Source organism: Carassius gibelio, chromosome A20 (genome assembly GCF_023724105.1).
Source record: "Carassius gibelio isolate Cgi1373 ecotype wild population from Czech Republic chromosome A20, carGib1.2-hapl.c, whole genome shotgun sequence".
NCBI classification, from domain to species: domain Eukaryota; kingdom Metazoa; phylum Chordata; class Actinopteri; order Cypriniformes; family Cyprinidae; genus Carassius; species Carassius gibelio.
The window spans coordinates 21,617,995-21,637,439 of NC_068390.1; the positions used below are offsets into that span (position 1 = coordinate 21,617,995).

The following is a 19,445-nucleotide window of genomic DNA, read 5'->3' on the forward strand; positions in this document are numbered from 1 at the left end:
CATATCTCATTGTCTTCAAATACCACTTGTATGTTTTTTTAACCATTTTGCTTCATCACAACACCAGGTCTACAGCGAGGGTGTGATTTTGAAGTTGTTTCTGTTTTCATAATAGGCTCATTCTGTGTTATGTTAAAAAAAGAAGACATACTGCTTGCTGAATTATGTAAAAACAAATTGTTGTTGTGATCTTACCCCCTATTACGGAGGTCATCTTTTAGTCAGAATGAAATCATGGCTTATTAAAATGATAAAGGTAAGCAAATTTGTTTGAAATAGGCAATTTAATAAGGCGTCAAGAGCTAGAGATTACGACAAGAGATTAACAACACTGAACACAGAACCAAGCCTTCATTTCGTATGTCTAAGAAATCTAATTGAATTAATTTTTTAGGCCATACTTAATATCTTTGACATATATATATATACCATACTATCTATGCATTTTGCATTCAGTAATCTCCTTCAAACTAGACATGAATTGAAGAAATGGAAGGCATGGAAGAAGTTTTTGTTTTAAGTACAGCTCCACTTTTTTTATATTGCTCTTGTTTAAACAAAAACAATTTGTACTTAGGATAAAGATTCCCCAGATAACTTTCTTTCCTTTAATGAGACACCTCAGCATGTTTCTCAAAGTTTTTTTTTTTTTTTTTGGTCAAGAAACATTCTCTGAGAAAGATCTAGCAATGAATTTATGTATAAAACAGATGCGCCATTTAAGGAAATATTCATTTGCAGGCTGGCATTGTCACCAAAGCTTAATAATTCTAAAATATATTACCAGCAAATGAAATAAACTGCCATTTATTAATGAGGGCATACACATATCTTTGAAAATATGCACTTCTACAAGTGTCATTCATGCAAATTGCATACACAAACATAAAGGAATTTCTGCTAAATCTTTCTGTCTTCCCCATCCCAGGGCAGGTGACAATGTTCCAGGCACTGAAAGAACGTGAAGTACTACATCTTTTTTACAGTCTAACATCAAGGCAGTGACAATTAAGCATTCAATATACACTTTCAGCATTTTGAGAGTAATTTCAGTGGGATCCTTGACTTTCTCAACTAAAACTTATGTACTGAATCATCTTTGAAGTCCCACGTTGGGACTGTATTCTGTTTGAAAAATATTTTCTTGCCAGCTCTCTTTAGTAAAGGAATCATACGACTATCTGTTGGTTGTTGTGAATCTATTAAGAGATTTAGGACATATCACTTTATCTCTACCACTGTAAAATAAATGAATTAGATGCAGGATGGCATACTGCAGGGAAGCCCTGTCTTTGTTTCTCAAAGGCATCTATCCTGAAGCTGACACCAAGTCTGAATTACTCCACCAGTCGCTCCCCTGTGATCAGCTCAGATTTTTTCCCTTTTCCCCAGCTCTCATCTTCTGTGATCAGTGGGTTGTCTGTGTTCAAATGGGTCTGACTCAAACAGAAATGTGCTGCAAATAATTCTGTACAACAGTGATAACGGCATTTTATCTTCATTTTGGTTCCAGGGGGAAATTTAAAAACTGTATTTATATGTCAGCTCAACATTACTTCACTCTTCTGCATAAAAAGAGCATCATTCTGTAAGGAAATAAAAGTAAAAAGGAGGAATCTTCAAACAGAATTAGTCCCAGGGTTCAAGTTAAGCCATTTTAAACAGAATTTGTGACACAATGTTGGTTACCATAAAAAACGTGTCTCTTAGTTTCTTTTAAAGCATAATTCATGGTTACAGTGGCAAACATATAAAGAAAGATAAAGCTTGCAATTTTATTGAAACACATGCATGAATTTAGTAAAACTGAGAGATGAGTAAATTTTATTTATTTATACATTTTAGGTATCAAGTTTGTTATCACATTCAAACTGTTACACCCAAAATTAGCATATTCCTTTTAGAAAGAAGCCAACCAAAGTGTGATTAACAGAGTTTGTCAGTGTTTTTACATGTGTTTTTAGTGCTGGCCTGTACGGTTTCCTGAGACGGACCATGCTGGCTGAGAAGCCTTTCCATGACACCCAGTGTGTCCAGATTAACCAGCTGTCCTAACATATGGTGGTCACTCATGGAAAAAGCTTTGCGTTTATGGCTGACATTGGCATCGTGGAGCATCCCTGTTTGGATCGCATATAAACATTAAAATTTCATCGGAAAATAACAGTAAGGACATTTGATGTCATGGAAGAGCAGTCTAAACACATAAATGCTGAATACTGTAAAGCTGCTTGTGCTGATGTTATCATGACAACAGTTGCTAAGGTGGGAGCAGTCAGTAACTTTTTTAATAACATAAAAATTAAGTCTTTAAAAAAAATGCTGTATTTAGTTTTTTTTTTATTGTGGCACAGTGACATCTTTGCTATCCTTTTTTTATTCCCCCATCCAGTTGCTGAATCTTGTCAGCTAATTACAGCAGCAGCGTTTATCTACACTCCACCTGATTCTCACATTGTCTGATGCACCATTCACATGTGTGAGACACGACTGAAGACACTTTCAAGGTAATCGGTGCACGTGAGTGATTGTTTTAACTGGAAACTGATATGTGCCTGAACTGCTCATCTTCATATGTATTACAGTAATGTACTGAGGCAGAATTTGTGCATTTCCCGGAAATGTTTGTCTTTTGTGTATAGGCAAATCTGTTCCCATCTTTAAACTATCTATTTCTGAAACGTTCAAATGCTATAACTAGCAATCTGCTCAACAATAGACATTATTTTGAAATGTTCAGTCATAGCAGCCACTCACAATTATCCAGAATTTCACCTGAAGGAAAATAAACAAACATCCATTTGAGTCAGGAACATTTGCTTATTGCTCGACATCATTCATCCATTAGTATGGACCCTTTCGTGCTCAGTTTACACATTTTACCCCTAACAACTGATCTTCTATCAAAAGTCAAGATATTTCTAATTTCCAGCTGTAAAATGTACTAATTATACTGTATTTACTGGAAGCACTATATCTTATTAAATATCTTGTTATTCATGCCAGTACTAAATTTACAACAAAAACTTCATACATTATTATGATTCCTCTCATTTAAACAAAATTTACCTGATTCTGCAAGGTTTATTTAAATTTATGACCACAGGGGTACTTAAGAATTTTCTTTTTAGGATGATGCAGTCCATAAAGATCTGTTGGGTGCTTGTGTCAGTTTTGTCTCATATTCGCCCCTGACTACATGTATATATCTGTTTCAGCAGCAGAAACATTAGTATCAGGCTAATTTTGAAATCTGATGGGTGTGGTTTGAAATGAAGATGTGTGTGGCCAAGACATTACCATCATGTGAGAATGATTATGAAAAGGTGATGCTTGTTGCAGTACATCTGTGTTAAAGTCAAAATGACCTGTGCAGAAAGGGTTAATATGGAAAAGTTTAACTCTCCAGTATTAACAGTTGTTGTATAATGGCAATTGATGGTTATGCAATATGCAAAAGAGGATAGACTGTTAGAACAGACAAGGTGTGATGATGGCAGGGGTTCGAAGTCAATTTTTCGACATGCCATGTTTCCGGAAAGTAGAATAATAAACACTCCAATCGTCATTTATCATGTTGTGGCTGCAGTGCTTACAGTCCTGGGCTCCTGGAGATAGATAAGTCAGGGAGGGAATTCTGCCATACAGTTCTCTCAGAAAAAAAAGCAAGAAAAGACAGGAATAAACAGCAAAGTAGGTCAGTCCGGAAAACAGCTCTCTGTCAGAACACTGTATTATGGAACGAAGTTGTTGTTTTTTCTCTCTCAAAGTTATTGTTCACAAAGAACAGCAAGTCTCTATAGAGGTACAAATCGTTTTATGGCTTTGTGTTCCCATCTTGCTCTTGACTTAAAAAGTGGCCAGCCAATATTTCTCTCTTCTTAGGGCTGCTAAATGTATTGTTTTTAAAATATATAGCTTGTGTAAATTCGTAAACTTGTATCTCTCATTTCCTTATTTCCTCATCATTAGAACTACAAAAAATATGTGTCTAAAGACACATAACTGTGCACTATGTCCAGAACAAAAGCACAGAACTCAAGGCTGACTGTGTGCCAGCACCTTCATCAGTAACAGTTAGAGCGGCATCAGGAAGGCTTGGTGATGATGTTTTAGCCGCCTGTCGATGGAGAAACAGCTGTAGAGCAGCGAGGGCAGGGAGGCTGGCAGGGGGTGGGCCTCAGCGGCTGGGCCAGATTCAGCCCTGATGGCTAATTAAAGGTTTGTGGCCATCAAAAGCGTCCCTGCTTCCCTCTTCCTGGGAGCAGCCTTGCATGGCGTGTGTGCCATGCCAGAGGAGCAGTGAGGCAGGGGTCATCTCTTCCTCACAGCTGTGCATGGCTGCCTCACAAGCTCAACGGGCACCCTGTCCGTTCCCGCACTCCTGCTCCCTCCGTCTGCTGCCGGGAAACGGCTGTCGTCTGCAACTGTCTAATCATATATTAATTACCCATGATCAGTCGGCTTTGATTCAATTTCGGGATGTGTGGCAGGCCCGGCTAATGTAATAAAAACTGATATCCGGACGCTTTGTATGAAGTGATCAGATTTTCCTGGATGAAATTGTTATGTGTTTCTCCGTCTTTGCATTTTGGTAATGGTCACTTTTTGGCAGGGTAGATACTCAGAAATGCTGAATAAACTAGAAAAGGGTGAAGTCTTTGTGTTGGAGTTTTTAGTATTGGTCCAGAGCAGGAGTCCTGAGTCTTCAGAGTAATTAATTTGGCATGCGCTTTTCAACACAATCTTGTTTACACAGCATTTTAACAGCACAGTCCATAAACTGAGTGGACGATACTTGTAGATGGATTCAAAGGGAAGAGGATTGTGAGTGAATGCAGCTTAGAGTTCATTAAAGATGTCTTAGTTAAAGATGTTGAAACGAACTAAGGGAAGAACAGGGTAAAAAAGGAAAATGTTATGCCTAAATGACCTGTTCCACTTAAATAAAAAATGTAATTGAGTTTAAGCTTTTTTGATAAAGATAGTATTAAGATAAATTATACAGATTTTCGGAAGAAAGATGCTGCAGCATATGCTGGAGCTCTCCATTTGTTTGAATGTTTTTGTTGATTTTTCAAACAAAGTAAGATTTCCCTGGGATGATCTGCTGAAGATTAGGCAGTCCACGCCACTCAATCTTCTACCGTTTTTTGATTACTCATACATTTTACTTAATATTGTAGTTGGTGGAGCAGTGGAAATTCACAGCATTAGAGACTGGTGCAAAGTGCAACTGGACAATATGGGTGTGACAGGTGACTGTGATCTCTGAATTTACATACTGCGACCTGACTAATTTCATGCTCACAGTGGAGATAAAAATGACAACAGCTGGCATTGTACCAGTTGAAAATGTCTGACACTAGCAGAGGGTGCTTGGGGCAGTCAGACGGTGCCAGTCAGCTCTCTGAAACCGGCCAGTCTTCATGTGAACTGAGTGACAGGTGATGGAACTGTCAGAGAAGGGAAACAACAAACTGAATTCACCCTGTCAATGTGTTTGTGAACTGATGTATTATTCATCTGAAACAATGACAGAAAGAAGTCGGGTGATGCTTGAAAGCCAGGCTTAATTCATTGAAGACAGTTCAGCCAAAATGTTAAATTCTGCCATATTTACTCAGGCAATATGATTTGATTTTGGTTTACATTTATATTTTAAAGAATCTTCATTCTCTTTTTTTAGTAGTAGCATATAGGTTTTTTGGAATGACATAAAGGTTAGAAAATGTTTATTTTTGGTGGAATTATCTCTTTAAGGCTTGTCGATCTGATGCAGCGTTGGAGACTTCTGAAGACCATGTCTGCTGAGCTCATTATAAAGTATTTTTCTTCCCAAATTAATAACTAATGCATTGATAACATGTGGCCTGATGTTTGAATGTGGCAGGCGTGCTGTTACTGCAACTAGTCAGAGGACATAATTGGGCTTCCATAAACAGTGAAAGCTTTGGGAAAGAGATGGCAGCGGGCAGCACTCTCTGATCACTGATCAGTTTGCTTTTATTATCCGTGTGATGGATGGCTTCTTTTACTCCAGCTTCAGCCATAATGGGACATCTGTGTCTCTTATGACCTAATGGACTATTATGGGATTAACTGCTCGTAGACCCTTTTTGTCCATTAGATCTCTAGTGGACTATGCTTTCTCTTTTTATTTCTCAGTTTATCCTTTTCTGTTTTAAGCCTCACTATGAGTTTTGTGTGTTTTTGGATGTTGAAGTTTAATGTAAAAAATGTGAACCTAAAATTAAAGTCCCTCCATAATAACACTTTTTTACTATTAATATATATAACTTGTTAATAGGGCCGGGACTTTAACGCGTTAATTGAGATTAATTAATTACACAAAAAATAACGCGTTAACTAAGATTAATTAATTACAGAAAAAAAATTCCCGCATTTTTAATAACTTATTTTGCACCGCGGAATGTTTCTCACTGGATGAGTTTCGGCGGGACCGATTATACTGAAGCACCAACTAGCGTTCGCATCAGGGGGCAAGGAACTCGACCGGAAGTTGAAGTCGGGTGTGGGCTGCCATCTTTTAGCAGAACTTCACTTGCGTTAGCATTCCCATTGACTCCCATTCATTTTGGCGTCACTTTGACAGCGAATAACTTTACATCTGAGGCATTTAAAGACTCCGTTTGTCCATTATTTATTTCTAAAGATACATGACAATGTATAAAGGGCTCCATTACCTTCTATGTTACTTTATGGCCCCGTATAAACAGTTTTTGTAAAAAATAGGCTAACGATTGCGTCATAACCACTCAACGCTCTGTCGCATTACCGTACAGACAGGAGGAGAAGCTCGCAGGCAATTAACTTAATATGGCGTACTGGCGTTACATTTTAAAATACTATACAAAATAATTAATCAGAATACTTACTCCTGCTCACTCATGACAAAGAACTCCCCGCTCAAGCTCGCCGTCTCAGCAAGATTAACGATGGCAGTTTGCACGCACAGCCTCTTAGAAGATTTACATCTGTCAGACAGGTTGCTGACGTCGTCAAGCTTCGTTTCAGTCTGCGCGTCAGAAACGGAAGTGCTAAAAAACGCTAAAAATGGGCTTCATTTGTCTCAATTGAGTTCCAATGAGGTCGCTGTGTCCATTTCTTTTACTGTCTATGGTTCGCATATCACCGCAGCAGCACATCGAGTCTCAAGTATCACCTCAACGCAAAACATATAGCAGCTAGCGTGGACTTTACACTTTATGTTGAACTATGTATTATTTTGTTGGTGCAACAGTTTATGTTGAACTCTTTATTGTTTTGGCCAAGGTTATTGAGAGTTGGACTTAGTATGTTATGACCTCTGAAGCAACAGAGAGATGTTTTCTAATAGTCAGTGTTTCCAATGTTCAGAATGTAATTGACAGTATTGTGTTTTACTTAAAAAAACACTTTACAGAAGGTTCCAGCACCTATAAGCTACCTGAATTTCTGAAATGTACTATTTCTAAATTGTTTCTAAATATGCTATTGCTACACTTCATGGCAAAAATTGCACTGGTCTGCTAGACTTGGTTGAACAAAAATAAACAATATTTTGTTGCTTAAGCTTATGTATTCAGTCATTATTCAATGGTATACTATAAATCCATGTGAAAAAAATTACTTCTCACTGTTCTCGGGTCAAATATTTATCTGCGATTAATATGCGATTAATTTCGATTAATTAATTACAAAGCCTCTAATTAATTAGATTATTTTTTTTTATCGAGTCACGGCCCTACTTATTAATAATGTAAAATCTTTCGCAAACCTCAACATTGATCTTTCATATTATACATTAAAATATTGTGATGCCTAAATTTAAACACTTTGGTTTGTTTGTTTTTTTTTTTGTTTTTTTTACATTAAAGTATATCATTTTATTATCAGCCCTCTAACAGTTTTAGATCATAACATCAAATTTCAGGCTTTGCTTTAAAAGCGGGATGACCTGTAAGAAATGGACTGTTTAGGAAACCTTTTCGGTTTTGCAATTTGTCCTTGGTCACCACCACTAGAGGAGCAGAAACGGCACAGAAGCTTTAAACACAATACAAGACAACATTCATGATGCTTCTTCAAGAATCTGACCTCCAAGGAGACACAGAATAGGCCGTTTTTGTCCTGACTAATATTGACCAATTGTTCTAATGTACTGTAGAAAACCACACAAGGATCCAAGTTTAGCTCCTCTGTTCTTCAGTTCAACTGTACACCAGCGCTTACGGCCTTGTTACTTGTTCATTTGTGAATATAGTGCTTGTGTGATTTGCTGAATAGGGACATTACATTTGTGTCACAGATCAGCAGCCTGAACAATGAGATCACTCTTATATCTGAAAGTTCAATCATGTGCCTTTGAGTACGGATGAAAAAGCCAGTGAATTGAGTGAATGAGCTTTCAATCTGGCCCAAATGAAATTGTGCCATGTTTACAGGCTTTGCTGTTGAGTTGATGCGCTCTTAACATTTAGAGATTGCATCCGGTGTAGAGCTCCTACCTTGAAAACCTACACAAAACCAGTACCACGAATAACTTCCTTTGAGGCCAGGTGTGTAAATTCCTTCCACATGACAGGCTGTAAAGGGGCAGCTTTAAAGAAGAGGTGTTTGGTTACCGCAGAACAATGCAAACTGATGGAGGCTTTCACCGGCTCTTCTACTATGTCACCCACTATAGAAAGACACACAAGTGCTAAGAAAGAAAGTAAATATAAATGGCTTGTCAGAATGGAAACCTTGAGATCAGTGTGCTCAGAGTGTCTTCAAAGAATCCGGCTTCAAATACTCCACAGGTCACACCAAAGAGAAGTGAAGAAGGACCGACACACAAAAATATGAATGGTTCAAGTAGCAGTGTCAGAGGTAAGGAACGCCAGGCACTTCAAGCCAGAAGAAAGCACACAGTGTTTCTTCCTCTACTTGACTCAGATCTCAGCTTCCCAATGGCCCTAAACAGTAATACTTCATCATGTTGCGTGTGAGCATGAAATGAGTTGATGTGTGAAAGAAAGTAGCTCATTATTAAGAACTGCATAAAAGAGGATATCTTTTTGGAGAAGAATAGCGTATTATTGTTGTATTAAGCCTCTTTCACACAGACATTCTGGAAAATACATTGATAATGTGTCCCATGATTTGTCCTGTGATCGTTTGATTTTGGTCTATTCACACTGCCAGTGATTTTCTGGAATATGCTGCTGCATTCACATATATCCCATAAAGATGTGTGACATTACGATGTGACGTGTACCTTTCCAAAATGCTGGTGAACTATCTCAGCTTCAGTGTGGATGGTGAGGAGCTCCCTGATCTCTGCCCATATTGTTTGTCATGAATGTTGATCTACCTTCAAAACATCCAGAAATATATTTTCTACGACACACACTTTACTCCATTTGTCCTGCCTTTTGATCACACAGGGCTCGTTCCGGGACTGATCCTGGTAATGTTACTAGGTCCTTTTTTCGGATCAATGTTTGTGTTCACATAAAAAGCACTCTGGCCATTTTATGGCAATTTTCTAGATCAACACTCTGTATGAAAAGGACTTTTTTGAGTTGTCTCGTGTTTGTACATCCTGTCAGATAAAAGTTGACACATTCAAAATATAGATATTTTTTATTATATTATGTCTTAAATGTTCGTTTTGCTTTGCTGAATTATTATTATTATTATTTATTTTATTTTGTTAGTTCTTTCCCATTTTTAAAATGTGTTTATTTTATTCTAGTATGTTTTGTTTTTCCAGTTGGCATTACAAATTAAACCATTAAAAATGGGTTTAATAATTAAAATGACTTAAGGACCAACAACAAACCAGTTGCATGCCATATGGAGGTCATTTGTGCCATAAGATAGATATTAACTTATTAAAAATATTTTATTTTTTATTAGTACATTATGTATTTTGTGTTTTGTTTTGTATTTATTTTGCTTAGCTTTTTTGTTTAAATATTAATTTTATGTATTTAGTTTACTTTGCATTATTATTTTTTATTATTTATGTTTTTTTGCCTGGTTATTTATTTTTTGTTTTTGTTTTGTTTTGGGTTAGTTTTGTTTTGCCAGTTGTTGCTACTACTTAGTTGTTCTAAAATAAAAATTGCTTCAAAAGTTTAAATGTATACAAACACAATACATGGAGTCCATTTGTGCCACAATATAAATATTGACTTATTCAGATGTTTTTTATTTTGTGTTATTTTTTACTTTATTTATTTATTTTTCTTCATTATTATTATTATTATTATTATTATTATTACTATTATTATTATTATTACATTTATGTTGTTTTATCTACTTTATTTATTTTCATTTATTTTTGGTTTGCTTTGCATTATTTGAGTTTTTTGGGGTTTTTTGTTTTCCATCATTTACTTGTAATCTGAATTTGAAATGACTTTAAAAATTAAATCGCTTTAAGACCGACGACAAATTAGTTGCATGCCTCATGGAGGCCATTTGTGGCACAAGTCCTCACCGCTCTACTCCCTGGTGAACAGAATGTCCAAGTCCACAGTACAGCCAAGAGCCTTTGTTCTCCTCTCACTATGCCATGCCTGCATTCCAGCTCCTTGAGAGCTTATAGTCTGGAGAGAGATTTGCTTGTTGGGTCCTGGTGGGCTGGGGCCATGATCAAAGTTGGGCCTTAATTTCCTTCAGCAGCTTAATGAAGAGGCCTCACGCTTACGAGCACACAGCACCGAGCCTGCTGGAAGGTTCACGCTGCACTCAGTGGTTCGCCATCTGCATTAAAATGCTGACTTGGCTTCAAGCAAGGCATGGGGATAGCCATTACTGTATTGTGTCCAGGGCTGCAGAGACGATCCCTCACACAGCTGGGGTCTGTTTGGATCATGTGGACAGAGGCACGTGTTAGAAACAGACCTGCTCTGGCTTTCACAGTATTACGTCCCGTAGAGAGGAGCAGGCGGCCAGCAGAGAGATCTGCCACATTCACCCTTTGAATCATCTGGGCTCTGGTGACTAACTAGCACCAGCAGCCAGAATATCTGCGGACATATGTCAGCCACCTCACATTGTTCTGCAAATGAGATTGTTGATGTGAATCTTAGGAACGTCTATTTACAGTAGAACTAAATGTAGACTGTAAGAGTTGAATATTGTGATTGAAGTCTTTGCATTTTGATGGTCTTTTTGTGTAATTGCTTGCTTTTTCCATTTTTTTTTTCCAAAACATCATCTATTGATGTTTGTCTTAATATCATTAGTTGTGACATTCAATAGAAAATGTCATGTTATCTGTTGACTTTGTATATTATCTGTACCCAGAGATGGGCACAAATACATCAAAAAGTATTATGTTACACATAACAAATACTTGGTCATAAAATGTATTTAATTTAAAATACAAAATACTGGTGTGAGAAATGTATTTTATTAAAATACAAGTAATTTGTCATTTGAAAATACAAAAATACAAACAATATTTACAAGCAATCATTTGAAGTGCAAGAGACAATGCCATTACATTTAGCAATACTGGAGTTAGAAACACACATAAGAGAAAGATAAGTGCTTTCCCCTTCTTGAACAACTTATAAATAATATATGAAAAACCCTAACACTAGACAATAGAACCAACATTTATCCATATTTCTTCTAATTTCTTATGTTCTCTTAAGACACAACCGACATGTCTACACTTAATTTTTTTCATGTTTCTTTATCGTTTCTTTATGAGTGTCAAAAATTTAGCAGTCTTGCAAAACTGTATTGTCATAACGCCTAGTCCTCCTGAAGAGGATGGCTCAAGCTATTTGTCAACAGTAAAGATTATTTCCTAAAAATGTTAATATTTAGCTGTTAAAGTTCTCTATGTAGAATTCAGAAACCCTTGTTATTAGCGACACCATTAAGTGAACTGTGGCCAGCAACTTACTGCTAATGCTCTTGCAAACACTCCATAGTAATGTGAGCGAGTGACCGACATCACATCAACAGATTAGGTTCATTAAAATTAGTTTCCTTTGGATTTCCCCAGCAAGATCACAATCAGTCCTTCGCATAAAAATGTGTCTATGCTCTCATTTGTAAAGTTTTGTTACATGCTGTTCAGACTTTGGCAATTTAAAGCGATTAATACTTGACAATTCTTTCATAAAGCCCCTTTAAAAAGTTTTGTTTTGTCCATACTAACTTTAGCAAGCAAGCTGAAGTCACTCATCAGCTGACAAGTCGAGCACCACAGCTTTTCCTTCTGTCCTGTAGTTACATTCAGCAAGCAAAGTAAAGGTCGACCCATGTATCGGTTTTGCCGATTAATCGGCACTGATAGTTGATTGCTGGAACTTGCTGGAATTGCTGGAATCAGCTATTGGCAAAAATATCATGACTATAGTTTTTTCCTGGTTGCGTCCATTGCTGAAGTGGCTGAGAAGGTCTGCTCGCAGCATTTTTCAGTGAAATGTTTGTCTTTCTGTGGCTCTTATAAAGTCTGTATGCTTCATATAGAGAGCTATAATATAGATCACACTTTTTCTTTCCGTTTTGCTTTTTTCAAACACCAAACTTCAAACCAATCTATACCGCTCTTTTGATCAATCCTGTAGTGAACTTTTGCCAGTTTGGTGATTAAATAATCTGTTTTAGACTTCCACTTGCGATGCCTACCTGCGTGTTCACACAAACACATTGCTGCGCATTTGCTTAGTCTGCGATTGCCATATTTTGTTATTTTGATTAGATAATCATCACGTGTTCTAGAATAGAAGCAATTCAAGCGTAAGTGTATACATGTAATATATATATGTATATAATTTCATGTCCTCTGTGTATATATTTGGCCATCTAGTTGGCCAAAGAGTGTGTGGTAACACTTTATTTTAAGGTAGCCTTGTTACACGTTACATGTACTTACTAATGTAATAACAATAATTTATACATAATTACATAACCTAATCCTAACCCTAACTATATAGTAAGTACATGTAGTTAATTAATATTATTCAGTACTTGTAAAATGTAAATGTATAATTAAACTGTAAAAAAGTCACCTTAAAATAAAGTGTAATCCAGTGTGTTAATTTCAACATCTACTAATACATTTTTTTATATTTTGAAGTTGCTTCTGTTAACATTAGTTAATGAACTCTGAACTAACTTTAATGATCAATATATAATTAATATTGTTATTAATGTACAAAGTAAGGTTCAGTACTGATATTCTGATTTACTGAAAGTAATTAAATATGCATTTTAAATACATTTAATTCAAATATTGCCCATCTCTGTCTGTACCAGGCCCAGATGGAATTTAGCTTTTGTGTCATGTATTAAAACACGGCAAAATGTGTTAAACAGAGATGAAAAGCACAATCATATCAGTCAGAATTTTTTATAAACATTGACTCATCCTCTTGTTGTGGTTGGGACATGAATTCATTATTTAATTTTAATTTTATAATTAAATTTATTTTAATCAATGAATTAATTTTAAACATCATCTGTTCCAACAAAGTCATGCTGGTTTAGACTTTTTAAATAAACATGAGGAGGGCATGGGGTTGGAACATGTCAAAAAAAAAATTATTATAGATTTTTTATTTATTTATTAAACATATTTTACATTCCACAAAAGTCACACAGGTTTGGAACAGCATGAGGGTTAGTAAATAATGATGACATTTTTATTTTTGGGTGAACTTTCCCTTTAAGGAGAAGGAGATTTGTGAATTTGTGAATCTACAGAATTCAGCAGCTACAAATTGCATGTGAGCCTGATTTTCACATATAACAATGATCACAAGAGAGATCGCATCCATGGAAAATAACTGAAAAGCTGTATTGGCTAATGGTGTTTTTAAAAAAGCCAATGCAGCACTTGTACTAGATTTCTCTTGCTAAAGCAATTATGAAATGTCATGAAAACATGACAGGAACTGATGGAAGAGTATATCGGTTTTCCGCAATCATTAGCACCTAATCCCATGAGAAATGACTCACTAATGACGCCTGATAGAAGGGCTGCTGGTGAAATTGAATTGAAAGTGCCACAAAGGATGATCTTGTATAGGAGAGCAATGCTTCACGGCTAGTGCGCGTAGGCTAAACGAATCAGTCTCGAGGTGTCCATTGGTGTACTATCAAGCAGAAGTGCGTGCTTCAACTTGGCAGGGTGGAATAAAACAGCGGGTTGTGATCATACCTGCATGGATGCTCTCTCTCAGAACACACACAGCGCATATTTCATCTCAAACAAACAAGTCTGAAGGGCAAATGCCTTTGGCAATCTCTTTGAGCTGAATGTGGCCACAGAAACTCTGACAGCTAAACAATCAAATCTGAGCTTTGTACAAATAATAAACCTTATTGTCAGTATTAATTGCCATATTGATGCTAGTTTGTATTCCCATGGGTTTGTTTTTCAGCCCTGTGATGGAAAGATATTGTTTATAATTATCTATGAGAACTATTATAATTATATATGGGAATTATATAATAATAGTAATTGCATTTAATATTATACACACACACACACACACACACACACACACACACACACACACCACAATATTTTTATTTGCTGTAGAATCTCACTGTATGATGATTATTTGTATTTTTTGTATTATTATTAATAATATATATGATTGTATATATAATTTAAAAAATATTAAATATTCATTTTGTTATTAAAATTACACGATTTACCGAAGATCTTACTTATTTGAATGAGATTTTTTATTATGTATGATAATTATTAATACTGTATGTGATTGTGTGTGTGTGTGTGTGTGTGTGTACATAATTAAAATATACAGTATATATTAATCTTTTTATTTTGTAATTATAATTATTTGTTAAAATCAACTTAAAATGGCAAAAAAAAAAAAAAAAAAAGATTTATGGATTAGAAAGCTACAGAGCATTTGATGTCCAATCATACTGTAAAATTGGTTCAAATTAATGTTACGGTGCAAAACACGGTTGAATGGTTTGTGATTGTTTCGATGACTGTTAATATAGTACTCTTTGATTTTTAAAAGATATATTGTTATCTAACAGCTTGAATGTTTAGACTGAGTCTTTGTGGGTTTTTCTGACATGTGCCAATGTGAACACCTGCTTCAAACACACTGTTGTTGTTACCATGGTACCACTTCTCACATCACCTAGTTGTAATGGTTTAAACAACAAGATCAAGGCTGTCTCAGCTGTTACTGTCATTGTTGCTAGGCAACTTTGGAATCAGAGTTCAAGGATATAAAGAATAAAGCTTATTGATGTCCACTGCTCACACAGATCACGCTCAGGCCACTGGCAAGTGATGAGAATATAAAAATATACTTCATTGGCATGACTCATATCTTCATATTTTAGTTTAAAAGCGTTTTCTACTGTTAGGGCATTTGATTTGATAATCAATCTGACATAATATAATACTTAGAAATTATATTTGAGATAGTTCTGTAATATGGTGGTTACTGAAATAATTATGTCAAAATAAGTTTGCTGAATAATTTTTATGGTAGCGTTTGTTTCCAGTCTAGGTGTAAGGACCAGTGAAGTTTAGATGTGTTTTTCCCTCCTGAAATCTAAATCATAATAATATTCTCTGGTTTATTTAGCAGTCACCATCCCCCATCTATGCAGTTCATCAGTAGAAAACTCTTTTGGAGTTTAATGAGACTTTTGGAGTGCTTAAATAATGGATGTTTCAACAGTGCCCCCTAGCGGTATGAATTAAGAATTGAAGGCAAGATATTTCATTTCTGCCTAATTAAGTCTTCATTTGACAATGAGAATTAGCATTTTTCATTAACATTTCCTGTGCATTGTGTGGAATTTGCATGTAAGTTGTCATATGTCATATATATTTCATATTTCAAGAGCTTTTATTTGATCTAATGATTTTGATCAGAGATGCCCAAATTTTAAACATGAAGGGCCAAAAATCATTTTAAACATTTTTAACCGCATCAAAACAACAACTTAAATTCTAAACTAAACAACAACAACATCATACATTTCAGTGGAAAAACAAATATTCAAAGAAAATATATAAATACATTATGAAGATAAGCTTCAATGGTATTCTCCCCCTACCCAGGTTTTTTTTCCCTTCCTCTTGTGATATATCATGGTGGGAAAAATCAAATGTTATCATGGTCCAACTTGAAAACAGACATGTTCCTACAGTATAATGCATTCATATGCCTCAAGTAAGTAAGTCTAGACTCAATGGTTTATGTTTTAACTATGAACAAACACGTTTGTCGTGATCCTTCATTTTCTTGATTACTAACCCAACCAAAGTGCATACAGATGTCAAAAAAAATATTGTTGCATTCTTCAGATTTGCCATTTGGTGTCAGGAGAGACTCTGAGGACTGCTTCTTTTCGCTGTAGAGCTGCAACATCCCCAGCAGAGGTGAGCAAAAGACTGTTAACCTGATGCACTTCACAAATAAAATATATGGTCAGTCTGAATAACTTAATATCTCAATTACCTAGGGCACTGATTGAGATCTTTTCCTATATATATATATATAATATATGATACCTTCCTTTGAGCTGTTCTTATGGACTTCTTTTATGGTGTTTTTGCATCCTTTTTGAGGCTTTAAAACTCCAGCCCACATTAATTATAACTACATTGAAAAGTGTTACCATATGCATTGTTAAAACATCTCCATTTGTACAGGTTTTGGAGCAGCATGAGGGTGAGTAAATGATAACAAGTTTCATTTTGTTGCCCCTGTAACATATTTCTCATTCATATCAAAAATATACAAATGCAATAAGTAAAAAATAATAATAATGACACAGAATTCTCTTATTTTATCAAAATCCTTATGTCGTCACTTGCTCTTTCCCATCTGGAACTGAACTCCTTTTCATAGAGCATAGGATTGATCCTCAAAGCTGACTTTCAAGTAACCCTCCTTTACTTTTGACAGCTTTTCTTTTACATATATAATGGATTTTGAAGTTAAACTGTTACTCAATGAGCATCCGTATCTGTCTGTCCACCAGACCTACAGTACAAGTTTCTGACTTTTTATAAAGTAGGAACAGTCCTGGTACAATAGTATGCGCAAGCCACAGTGATGAAGCTTTTGGCTCAGTGATTTACTACAACAAACCTTAATTAACTTGGCATCTTTGAACTTTATTTTATAGATATATACAGTAGCTGGATTCAGTGATGTTAAATCAGCTAGAAAAAGATGTTTAAGCTCATTTACTTTTATAGCCTAACATTGTGAAACCGCCTAAAAAGAGATCAAACGGCTCTAGAGTGAAGTTTGGGTTCATGATCTAGTTTTAAAATGTGTGGATATGAAACTATAGAATTAGTCTTGTGTGTGTACAATTTTTAAGCATTTCTTGATGTAATCAAAATTAATCAGAACATCTTTAAGACACTACACTATATGTATGTATGTAACATAAAACCTATGCAGTGTGTTGGGCATTTTAAGTGATTAAAGGGTTAGTTTACTTTTAGTTGCTGGTCCCCACTGACTTCCATAGTATGAAAAAAAAAACACTATGTAAGTCAATGGTACCAGCAACTAAAGACAAATGATCCCTTTAACCAAATTAAATAATGAATCTGTAATGTTTTGCTCTGAAAGAAAGCACTAAGTGAATTCCTCCGAGCAAAGAAGCAGGTGTTTGTCATGAGGATGCATGATCACTTGGGTGGCTTAACATAGCTCCATGAAGGACAAATGAGTGCTCTGTGAAGAAAAAAGCAATTACAAAGCCATGTAGGACACTCCGCTGGGACCCAGTGAGTGCGTCAGCATTCTATTCAAGGACTGACGGATGTGCTCCACCATCTCGTGTACCAGCTGCACAGAAAAATGCTGCAATTGGGGTGACTGCCATGTCAAGATATGATATGATGCCACCACTTCGCCTGGAACAGGAAGAAGTATGGGGGAAAGTATGTTGATGGACTCTTGTGCTGTAATGGGAGTCCATTAACTTAGCTTTTCATGTCTTCATTCAGTCCACAATGTACTGTGGATAGCCAAACAGCAGCGGCTATTTCTATGCATTTATCAGTATTTATGATTTGTGTTTTTATAATATATAAAGCATATCTTGTTTTATATAAAAACACAAATCATAAAAAAGCGCATATGAAGTCAGAAATACTAGAAAGAATTCACAATTGCAAGATGTAATGTCAGAATTGTGAGATGTAAACTTGCAACTATAAGAAAAAAGTACCAACTCACAATTGTAAACTCACAGTTATGGCTTTTTTTCTTCTTCTCAGAATTGTGAGTTTATATCTTGAAATTCTGAGAGAAAAAAAGAAAAAAGTTGTAATTACCTTTTTCATGTATTGTTTTTCATGGTTAAAATAAGCTTCCATACCTTACAGTACATTGTTGAGAATGATGATAGTGAAATATACTTTTGCAACATTAATGTAGCCAGTGCTTTAGTTTATAAAAATACATTTTACCAGTGTTTGAATTGTTTTTAAAAGGGAGCTTTATAAGTGTTAAATGGACTTGCATTCTCTCCTGTCAAAGCTCAGGATAGTCACTGTTAAATAATTTCTGTCAGGTCCTCGGCAGCCATGCAACTGCATTTCAGATGAATGGGAGTGCTTGTTTTCTCCAGACCTACTTGGTTTCCTCTGCTCATTTGACCTTTAACCCCCATGGTTACAAGGTTTGTTATAGTACATAGTGGTCATAGCTTTGTCTCGGCACCCATGAGAGCTGTTATCAAAAATGGCAGATCCACAAACATTGCGAGTCACAGAAGCAAACACATTTTGAGGATATCATCCTGGGGTCTTCATTTCTCCAACAACTTAAATCATCTGTTCTTTTGTGAGCCCTGACAGAATTTATAAACTCATGTCCGAAGTGGGCAGAGGAATAAATTTGGTGTCAGGCAGATTGACATCTTGAGAAACTGAAGCGTTTGTATTATTATTATATATTTTTTTCAGTGCCTTCCCAGGTGTGGAGGTCGTCATCTCAGATGATAAACAGATTTGACAATGTGCATGCATCATGTTGCACACTGTGATAGTGTTTTTCATTTTACTATAATACAAGCAGCTAAAGGGAAGTCTTTGCATCTATAAGGCCTTATACTTTATGTCTTGCATTTTTAATGTCCGCAAAACCCTCAAGTGAGAATAAACGTCCTGAAGTCCATATGGAGTGTGCACTGGTATTCTTTAAAAAGAGAAAAACAATTTAAACAACAACACGATGGAAATTAAGTATTACTGTTAATTGTACCTAAGTGTAACAGGGTTTCATTTGCTACTATGAGCATCTAACTGTAGGTTATGCTGGTTATTACACAGCGAATCACAAAATAAAAATGTGAAGATTTTGATTTGAGGTTGAATCTTACATTTTCTTTAACCTTACTCTAAGAGAAACAGTCCACCTATAGCAATAAAACGAACAATGCAAAAATATGACATT

General features: G+C 35.7%; 1 long non-coding RNA gene across 1 annotated transcript; it reads left to right on the forward strand.

Annotated features, from left to right (window-relative positions):
• The first annotated feature begins 1,640 nt into the window (after positions 1–1,640).
• Positions 1,641–16,404, forward strand: LOC127938997 (uncharacterized). Its single transcript, XR_008148860.1, has 4 exons — positions 1,641–2,166; positions 2,393–2,507; positions 16,082–16,193; positions 16,328–16,404. It is a non-coding gene; the product is annotated as an uncharacterized LOC127938997 (long non-coding RNA).
• Positions 16,405–19,445: the final 3,041 nt, after the last annotated feature.